At 39.1% G+C, this 11,030-nt stretch overlaps 1 long non-coding RNA gene across 1 annotated transcript in view; it reads left to right on the top strand.

The window, feature by feature from the left end:
- Positions 1–7,711: 7,711 nt before the first annotated feature.
- Positions 7,712–11,030, top strand: part of LOC110442079 — a 4,803-nt gene continuing 1,484 nt past the window's right edge. The window contains exons 1-2 of the long non-coding RNA XR_002461985.1: positions 7,712–7,822; positions 10,603–10,627. This is a non-coding gene — a long non-coding RNA (uncharacterized LOC110442079). The remainder of the gene's footprint in view (positions 7,823–10,602; positions 10,628–11,030) is intronic.

Raw genomic sequence — 11,030 nt, 5'->3', positions numbered from 1 at the left:
AGTAGGCTGTGGAACATCTTCCCAGTGAGGTCCATGTCTCCAGGCCCCTGGTATTAGATTTTGTTCTTCATCCTCGTGATCCACCTCATTGGCTGCCATCACCACCCTCTGCCTCAGCAGGTTGTGCAGCACCACAGCAGTCTCCACCAAATGTCTGACGGTCTCTACCTTCTGTTCCAGTGTTCCCAGCAGGCACCTGAACCTGTTTGCCAGGATTCTACCCCTTGAGATCCTGTAGTTGCAGATTCTCTGCTCATCTGTCAGCCCTCTTCTACTGTATGGCTTCATCATGTAGCTCTTCAGGGCAAAAGCATCATCAGCCAGGAGGAAGTATGGAATATCTGGCTCAGTTTCCCTAGGAAGAGGGCATGATGGGGGCAGCCCTATGGACTCATCTGCTAGGCATTCAAAGAGCTCAGAGTCCATGAATATCTGGGAGTCAGACATGTGTCCTTTACCTCCAAGCTCAATCCAGATGAACTTGTACTCTGCATCTACCAAGGCCAGCATTGGTATGGAGAAGAAGCCCTTGTAGTTGTAGTAGAGACTGCCTGTGTTTGATGGCTTCTTGATGGCTATATGTTTTCCATCCAAGGCACCAACTGCATGGGGGACATGCCACCTCTGTTTAAACTGCTGGGCAAGGTTTCTCCATGCTTCAGGGGAGGTAGGTGGGTTGAAGACCTCATCATTATACGCCTGTACAATGACCGTGCACACTTCCGGAATCAGCTCTGATATGGTGGAGATACCACATCGGAATCCATATACCAGTGACCTGTAGCTGTCCCCAGTGGCCAGATGTCTCAAGGTGATTGCAAGCTTGAGGCCAGCGGGCAGGGGATGCCTGTAGTTAGTCTGCTGCTTCTGGATGACTGGTGCCACTCTCTCCAGGATATCATCGAACACCTCAGGGGTAAATCTGGTGAAGTTTCTGAAGGTAGCAGGGTCTTCTAATCTGAGTTGTGTATCCAGGAGGCTAGTGTATTGACCATACTGTTGTCTTCTTTCTTCAGTGAGCCATGGCCTGGTCCAGCAGCTCCTGATGAATGGTCTTCGTCTTCTCCCTCCTGCTGATAGGTCAACCTCCCCTTGTCTTTGCTGTTCTTCCTCCGCCTCAAGGGCTATGATGTAGTTATACAGTAGGGAGACAAACTTCATGTCTTCTTAAGATAGATTATGAACTGGTACATCTGGAACTTCTGCATCTTGTAGTTCTGCCATCGTGTTGTGGAGTCAAAGATGCAAAGATTTTGTGGATCTGCTCTGGAGCAAAAGCGGCATGAAATCGGCGATCTCAAAATTTTCCAATGCGTAACACAGCTTAACAATGCACAACAGAGCTTGAGAATCGTATCAGAGCGTGATTTAAGGCGTCGTAATCGCATCAAAGCGTAATAAAGCTTATCAAAGCGTGATTTAAAGTGTAACAAAGCGTAACAAGGCCTGATCAAATCGGGAAATAATTCGTCCCCCAGCGTACTAATTCGTATCAGAGCTTATCAGAGCGTAACATTACTTAGGAGATCGTGATATTTCTGGAAAAGTAAACAAACATGATGGCGCTTTGCTCGCCGATTTAAAGCGCGGCTTTCGCCGTTGGTGTGAACCATGCATTAACCTAGGTCCAATATATGGGCATATTTTGCAAAAGTCTAGTTATAAATTCAATAATATTTAGGACTAATTCATATTATAAACTCTATTGCTTTGCATTGGAATTGATCCAAAGTGCTAAGATATAATTTTGTATGAGCAATGCCAAAAGTCATTGCAAAAAGTAGATTTATGACTGAGAACAATAATAACAAGAGGCCCAATGGGCCTGCATCGCTCACCTGGTATTAATCTCAAACTTGTAATCTTAAAAGTGGACTAAACTACAGCTACAGGCAAAATATCAGTGTATCATTTATAAGAACCTATTAAAAGATTTAAACATATGACACCTGTGAGCTTGAATGTCGAACAAGGACATTATAATATTAGGTTGAACAGAGTTTATAGTCTTCCAACCCAGCATGCTTCTGGGAAAATATCATTACCCTGGACCTTTCGATTATACAGAACAAATCATTTAAAGATTTAAACATATATTGACCACTGTGACCTTGAATATGGGCGAAGGTTATTCACTTGGTAGTCCTTCATCCCAGCATGTTAATGGCCAAATAGCATTGCCCTTGACCTTTTGCTTATTAAGAAGAAGTCATTCAATGCTTTTAAACATATTTGACCCCTGTGACCTTAAAATATATATGTCAATGTCATTCATTTGAACTTGGTAGTCCCAGCATGTTACTGGCATTATCCTAGGTTATTCAGAAGAAGTTGTTTAAAGGTTAAGAACATATTTGACCCTGTGACCTTGAAAAAAGATGAAGGTCATTCATTTGAACAAACTTTATAGCCCTTCATCCCAGCATGCTATTAGCCAAATATCGTCACCCTAGGCCTATTGGTTATTCAGAAGAAGTTGCTTAAAAGTTTAAAACATGTCCGCCCTCTGTGACCTTGAATTTGAGTCAAGGTCACCATTTATTTGAACAAACTTGGTAGCCCTTCATCCAAGCATGTTACTGGCCAAATATCATCACCCTAGGTCTCTTGGTTATTCAAAAGAAGTTGTTTAAAGGATTTTAACATATTTGACCCCTGTGACCTTGGATATAAGTCAAGGTCATTTATTTGAACAAACTTGGCAGCCCTTCATCCCAGCATATTACTGCCCAAATATCATCGCCCTAGGCCTCTAGGTTATTCAGAAAAAGTTGTTTAAAGGTTTTAGCATATTTGACCCCTGTGACCTTGAAAGTGGGTCAAGGTCATTTATTTGAACAAACTTGGTAGCCCTTCATCCAAGCATGTTACTGGTCAAATATCATCATCCTAGGCCTCTTGGTTATTCAGAAGAAGTTGTTTAAAGATTTTAGCATATTTGACCCCTGTGACCTTGAGAGTGGGTCACGGTCATGTATTTGAACAAACTTGGTAGCCCTTCATCCAAGCATGTTACTGGTCAAATATCATCATCCTAGGCCTCTTGGTTATTCAGAAGAAGTTGTTTAAAGATTTTAGCATATTTGACCCCTGTGACCTTGAAAGTGGGTCAAGGTCATTTATTTGAACAAACTTGGCAGCCCTTCATCCCAGCATATTACTGCCCAAATATCATCGCCCTAGGCCTCTAGGTTATTCAGAAAAAGTTGTTTAAAGGTTTTAGCATATTTGACCCCTGTGACCTTGAAAGTGGGTCAAGGTCATTTATTTGAACAAACTTGGTAGCCCTTCATCCCAGCATATTACTGCCCAAATATCATCACCCTAGGCCTCTAGGTTATTCAGAAAAAGTTGTTTAAAGGTTTTAGCATATTTGACCCCTGTGACCTTGAGAGTGGGTCACGGTCATGTATTTGAACAAACTTGGTAGCCCTTCATCCAAGTATGCTTCTGGCCAAATATCATCACCCTCGGCCTTTTGGTTACTGAGAAAAAGTTGACGCCGAACGGACGGACGACGGACGGACGCCACACCCTACCATAAGCTCACTTGGCCCTTCGGGCCAGGTGAGCTAACAAAAAAGTTATTAAGTTTAATTTATACAAAAACATGCGGCAATTTACATAATTAATATGAGATACTTGTCCTGATTGGTGCACAATCTTAATGAATGTATATTACACTACAGTTAGTTTATTATATGTAATGATTTAACGTTCAGGGAGTTTTAAATACATTTGTTCAAAGTTTAGCTGTTGTGACTTGTAAATTGAAGTGGTCTAAATGTTCAGGTACATATCTTATCAACAACAGATGAAATATTGTATTATAATCTTTATGTCACATTTTTGACTACAGGGCATAGTCTTCTACGGATCTTGGGATCGGGAGAACATGTTAAACATCAACCTTAATTATGCAAGAAAAAAATTGCAATGACATGTTTTTGGTAATTGTGGATCAGATACCTGTCTATACTTGCTTTTAATTTACAGAATACAATATTACAAATAATCCTTCTTATGAGTATTTAATGGCCATTACTTCACTATCACCACCTGATAGTAATGGCCATAATTAATAGTTATGTTAGAAAGTTGATGTTTTTAAACAAATTAATGGCCATGAGTAGATTTCTGCTGTAGAAGTAAGTACCATTAAAATGATTTTGATTCATGGCCATTACTGGTTCCAAAATGTGTTATGGCCATTAAATTGGGCCACCGATTAATGGCATGTGAATTCATGGCCATTACTTTTTCAAATTTTCATGGCTATTTTACTAACCCATTAAATTGTTCAGCTTCAAATTATAGGCCACTAACTTGATTTCATGCTGAATTAATGGATATTAAAAGGGGCCATAATTAATGGCTGTATTTTCCATGGGTTTTTCATGGTTGATTAATGGGTAATTTGGCCAGTAGTGAAAGCTTATGTTTGCCAAATTCAAGGTTACTGGGCGAAGGTTAAATGTTATGAATCTCATTTAAAAGTCTAAAATGCCAATTTTCTCAAAACCCATCAACTGTTTGTATAGGCTATTTGTCAATTTTAGGAATCCATGGACAGATTATGTTTACATAATCTCATGGCACTTGATACCTTTGAAGATGAGGCCTCTCATAAATATGCACTCTTCATGGATTCTTTGTCTCGGGCTGAACATCTTGTTCTGTCACCAATACATGCGGTCATAGTCATATTGCGCTCTAGGACAAATACTGTTCCATTCTCACGATATGGGTTAATTTCATTAAAGAACCTGTGAAGGCAAGATCTCTGCCGTGGAACACATTTCAACAACTGCCCGTTCGTTGTCATGGTTTCTAAGAGGATGGCAGTGTGAATGAAGCCAAAGTAAATATGGCCAAGGTTATACATGCAAAAGAACTTATGGAGCGAGAAGTAATTTGCCCTGTTGATGAATTATGGCAACAAAAGACCATTTTACCGTTATTGTGACAAAGTTAATACACCATTTACAGCCACTGCAATGGAAACTCTGGCAGGTCAACTTTCAGATACACACACAGCTGTTCTACCTGAAGGACTGAGAAAAATGAATCTTGGTCTGATCCATGAGCGTGCCACTAAACGATTGACTCTTCATCTTTTCTCTGAATGGCTGAATTCAGATTTAACTATTGGAAGTGGCATTAAAGACGCATTTGTCATAGAAAGTCACACTTCCCAGACAAGCAATCTTAAACATGAAGATATTACACAGCAGATGTTGGATGTGCTCAAGATTTTTGTACAATCTCAAACTAATGCAAGTGAGGAAAATGATGAAATCTCAGATGATGCAAATCACATCAATAGATGTTGTGAGGTATTGCGTTTAAAAAGGCTGGCTTGATGCTTGCTAGCAGTGATGTTCCAACTGCATCACAGAAAAGCATTGAAGAGGTTCTTCTTCTGTAAGCGTAGTTATTTTGTGTTATGTTTTAAAGTTAAAAGTTCAGAAAAGCTGGAATTGTTTCAATTTCTAATTTTATATTTATATAATTTTAAGGTCTAGCAGGGCTTGCATGACTTGACCAATTCTGTCAAAATTCCAATTATGATCCATGAATTGTCAATGAGTAAATTGGCCATTTCGCAGACAACACTATTTCATGAGAATAAATATTTATTCAACATAGATCGGTTATTACATGGTTACACAAACTACATGGTGTCTATTAAATTTTACTATATAACTCACTTTTCCCACACGCTGATTAGTCAAAACACCTCTTATAGGTCCAAATATATTGCGATGTTACCCCGAAACCTACAGAATCCGTGCACGCGAGGTGAATATAACCGTCCAAAAACCCGTCGGGCGCCTCACAGGTGAATATTACAATCCAGTAACCTGTGCTGCTATTTGTGAGTAATTAGAAGCACGGATTGTCGATGCCTCACTGGAGAGAAAATGGCAGACTACAGTGTCGAGATTTGGAAATGTTTCCGATGACCAACTTAAAACTATCTTGGTGCAAAAGGATACTAGAAACACTGTTAAAGCTACCGACACGTCCGTTTGTGTATTGCGTGAATATTTGAAAGAAAAGGCAATAGACACATACTTTCTTGACATGCAGGCGCTCGAACTCTGCAACGCACAATTTGAGGCATTTATCAATGTCAATAAAAACAGCATAGAGTTGCAGGGTAAACGGAGTGCAAATGCGTTTTCAGTTCTGAAGGGTTCTGCAAACTGTGTCACCAAAAATCCACAGAAAAAGGACATGAACGATGGGAAAATTACAGGTATGTATTATGATACATGAAGAGTTTTTGTTTTATTATACTTTTTATTAAGATAAGAAATATTTCTTAGTAAGAAGTTCTCAACAAACAATATTTTATTTTAGGCCTTACATGTCGCTATTTTTGTCTTGCGCGGTAATCAGTACGCTGCGCAATCAATTATCGGAACCCCTCGTCAACTATGGTATGCATAATGTTAGACAACATGGGAGTGTGACATGCTTGGTTGTGTTCGTATCGTCTCTGTTAACGGTACAAGCATGCAGATCTGGATTGACTCCATTTCTGTTTGCTTGTGTCGCCAATAGAGGAAGCATTTTCATGTACTATGAACGATGAGTTGTTGGCCGGGGGTGAAAAGAATTTCACTTTCTGTTGTGGACCACCACCCCCCGACCAGCCACTTATTATTATTAAAGATTGGAGGAAGGGGGACAGTTTCCGGGGGAGGTGCAGCAATTCCTCCATCATGATGTACCCCCGGAGGCAATTGCCTTCAAGGATTTTATTTTAGGCCTTACGTGTCGCTATTTTTGTCTTGCGCAGTAATCAGTACGCTGCGCAATCAATTATCGGAACCCCTCGTCAACTATGGTATGCATAATGTTAGACAACATGGGAGTGTGACATGCTTGGTTGTGTTCGTATCATCTCTGTTAACGGCACAAGCATGCAGATCTGGATTGACTCCATTTTTGTTTGCTTGTGTCGCCAATAGAGGAAGCATTTTCATGTACTATGAACGATGAGTTGTTGGCCGGGGGTGAAAAGAATTTCACTTTCTGTTGTGGACCACCACCCCCCGACCAGCCACTTATTATTATTAAAGATTGGAGGAAGGGGGACAGTTTCCGGGGGAGGTGCAGCAATTCCTCCATCATGATGTACCCCCGGAGGCAATTGCCTGCAAGGACCTGAAGGGTCATATACTTTGTGTATTATGTAAGCATAAAGCTTATCTTTATCAGGACAGTTTATTTCCTTTCAATACCATTTTTAATCGTCTCCTTTTTATAAATACATGCAGTCTACTCCTTAACCGTTCGTGTGTTCATTTGTAATGTTGTTCATCTTAATTGTATATGTATTGGAGTAATATTGCAAATATAATGTTACTTACAATGGTAGCCTACCGCATTACGTCCCTTTATAGTTGGCCGCTAATAAACATTGGCGCTGTCTGTCAACGGTAGTTCCGGTTTGAGCTCGTATGCAACGTTCCGATGTAAACAGTGCTAATATTGTGCGACTATTAACTTCTGTATTCTTAATACAATTATTATGATGCAAGTGTTTTTTTGTGTATATGGTTAAATGTGTTGTGTTGCATATATTCGCTTTGTATTAGCAGAAATGTTATCATTTTGATACCTTTGTCAACATTTTTCCGAGAGCATCTATATGTAGCCTACTGAGTAAACACTGACTGACTCTACTCCTGGACCTAGATATGTTATGTGTCTGAGTGATCAGCCTCTTACGTCATCATAAGTGACACACCTTTGCTATGGTGTTTGCCGGCGAAGCATATAACCCGTGGATACTTAAGTCAAATTAAAGGTATTTTTTGCACTTTTACTTGAGGGAGAGAGTGGGGGTTATTACAAAGCACAGGGGGTTGTTACAAATATTATGCTAAACTGATATGGGTCACTCAGCATATAAACATATCAGGCTTCATTTCAAAAAGCTATAATATTCAGTGATTTTTAAGGTGAATTTGGGATATTTTAAACATGCATATTTGTTTATACTTGTATGTGCTGTGACAGTCAAGTGTGTGTATCTAAGACATTTTTTACAAACCCCTGTGGTCTGAGCAAGCTAATATTTTGATTACATATGTTTAAAGATATTGATTGAATCATTACTGACTGTTGAACAGAAAATTATATGTACATGTGTCAATATGTATTTAACTGTGCGATTCACATTCACATTTGCTTTTGTAACTATCCATAGACAAATGCAATATCTATAGCTAACACCTGTTGAGGTCATGTCAACCTTTATTTACATCCCAAGTCTTGCTCAAAACAATTATGTGTAGCCGATGCACTTTGAACATCTGGTAACTGTGATTTTACCTGTACAGTTCAGTCATCCACTTTTTCTTTACACTCAAACATCTGTATTAAGTACAACATATCAAGTGTAAACATGTATTTATTGATGCCTTAACTCGGTTCATAAAATGTAATATGCACACATTCAACATATTTGTCATCAATATATTAAAAACATCCATTTTGATGAGCCAACTAATTAAGAGATATAATGGGTTCTCAAAAAAAAGTCCCACAAAAGAAAGAGTCCAGGAATCAAATATCCAATCTAAACATAAATGTGACATATCAATAAAAACATATTTAGTTTGATTATATATATATATATATATATCTTGATTCATATTCTAAAATCTAATTGCTGAAATTAAAAATTTATCAAGGATAGTATATATACACTTTTTACACATGTCACAACACACAATAACTATATACATAATTATAACTTAGACAAAATGAGTATCACACATGATAAGAAAAAAGTAATTCAAAGGTTGTTGCATACAAAGTTCTGTTTCCTTCTAACAATATTAAACAGGGCCAGTTTGTCAATATCTGCAATACCTGACCTGAGTTACACATACATTTGGGGTTTCTTGTTTTCAAATAAACATTTGATTTAAATTCTTTTTGAAATGAACATGTGTTCAGTTCTAAAAGATTGATGCTCAACTGTTTTAATTTTAACTTATAACAAAATAATTTAATCAGTATTGTGATATTATCATTCTGTTATATAGCCTGCTATACCAAATATATATATATAAATTTATAATAAAGTATGAAAATAACTGATCAGTGATCTAATTGTTTGAAACTTTGTGCATACCTAGTAACTTTAACTCTATAAACAACAAGAGGCCCAGAGGGCCTGTATCGCTCACCTGAATATAATAAAAGTAATTGGTATGAAGTAAAGATATAGCACTCCATGGTAGGTGCTGTTAGTACATATGAAATTTCAGAAAGATCCATCCAGTACTTGAGATATAGAGAACAAACTTCAAACAGAGCCCCACCCCTATGCCCCTACAAGGGTCTNTGGGCCCTGCCCTTCTACCCCTTGGAAGACCACACCCACTGCTTATACAAAATTGAGCCCCCTTGATGCTCCAGACTAAATTAGGATAAAATCCTTTAATCTTTATGGTAGAAGAAGGATTTTAAAGGTTTTACCTCTATTTTCCCTATTGGACCCCGCCTCTCTGCCTCAAGAGGGGTCAGACACACCATTTATACAAAATTGAGTCCCTTTTGCCCAAGGATGCTCCAGACTAAATTATAATAATATCCCTTAAAACCTATGGTAGAAGAAGGATTATAAAGGTTTTACCTATATTTTCCCTATTTTGCCCCGCCCTTCAAGTCCCAGGAGGGGGGGGGGCACACCAACCGTTTATACAAAATTGGTTCCCCTTTACCCAAGGATGTTCCACACCAAATATGGACCAAGTCCTTTCATTCCTACAGAAGAAGAATGGTTTTAAAGAATAATTTGCTTTTTTCCCCTATTGGCCCCCACGGCTCAGGCACCTCGGGGGCCAGATCCACAGTGTATACAAAATTGGTTCCCCTTCACCCAAGGATGCTTCAGACCAAATATGGAACAAATCCTTTCATTCCTACAGAAGAAGGATATTAAAGAATTTGCTATATTTCCCATATTGGGCCCCGCCTCTCAGCCGCCAGGGGGGCCAGACCCACCGTTTATACAAAATTGGTTCCCCTTTAACCAAGGATGTTCCACACCAAATATGGAACAAATCCTTTAATCCCTACGGTAGAAGAAGGATTTTCAAGGTTTTACCTCTATTTCCCCTATTCGGCCCACACCCACCGTCCCCCCGAGTCCCCTTGGCCTAAGGATACTCTAGACCAAATTTAGTCAAAATCTACTTGGCCGTTCAGGACTAGTAGCGTTTTAAAGGAAAAGTTGGCGGACGGACGACGGACGCTGCGGGTGAGCTAAAAAACCACAGAAGATCCAGAGTGGAGTACTAGTGGTTGGGATGGGAGGGGGTTATGTACATCATTTGTATAACATATATCATGTAGAATACCAATGCCTGCACCATACCACTTTTAAAATTACCTGGGGGCTGAAGGTGGGGGACAAAATCTAGATAGTTGATATGGCCACATTTCTTTTAAAGTCTTAATTCCAAAAATATTTGATGAATAAAACTACCTGGTATATCCAGGTGAGCGATACATGCCCCCTGGGCCTATTATTTTATCAAACCTAGAGAAATCATTGTTATTTTGCTGTTTCAGAAATGGCGGACTCTGGTGAGGAAAGGTTTGTTTGTTTATGTTTTAAAGGAAATGTTGACGGACGGACGACGGACGCTGCGGGTGAGCTAAAAAACCACAGAAGATCCAGAGTGGAGTACTAGTGGTTGGGATGGGAGGGGGTTATGTACATCATTTGTATAACATATATCATGTAGAATACCAATGCCTGCACCATACCACTTTTAAAATTACCTGGGGGCTGAAGGTGGGGGACAAAATCTAGATAGTTGATATGGCCATATTTCTTTTAAAGTCTTAATTCCAAAAATATTTGATGAATAAAACTACCTGGTATATCCAGGTGAGCGATACATGCCCCCTGGGCCTATTATTTTATCAAACCTAGAGAAATCATTGTTATTTTGCTGTTTCAGAAATGGCGGACTCTGGTGAGGAAAGGTTTGTTT

This window comes from Mizuhopecten yessoensis, unplaced genomic scaffold (genome assembly GCF_002113885.1).
Source record: "Mizuhopecten yessoensis strain PY_sf001 unplaced genomic scaffold, ASM211388v2 scaffold716203, whole genome shotgun sequence".
In the NCBI taxonomy this organism is placed as follows: Eukaryota; Metazoa; Mollusca; class Bivalvia; order Pectinida; family Pectinidae; genus Mizuhopecten; species Mizuhopecten yessoensis.
This window is presented reverse-complemented; position numbering and strand designations above follow the sequence as displayed.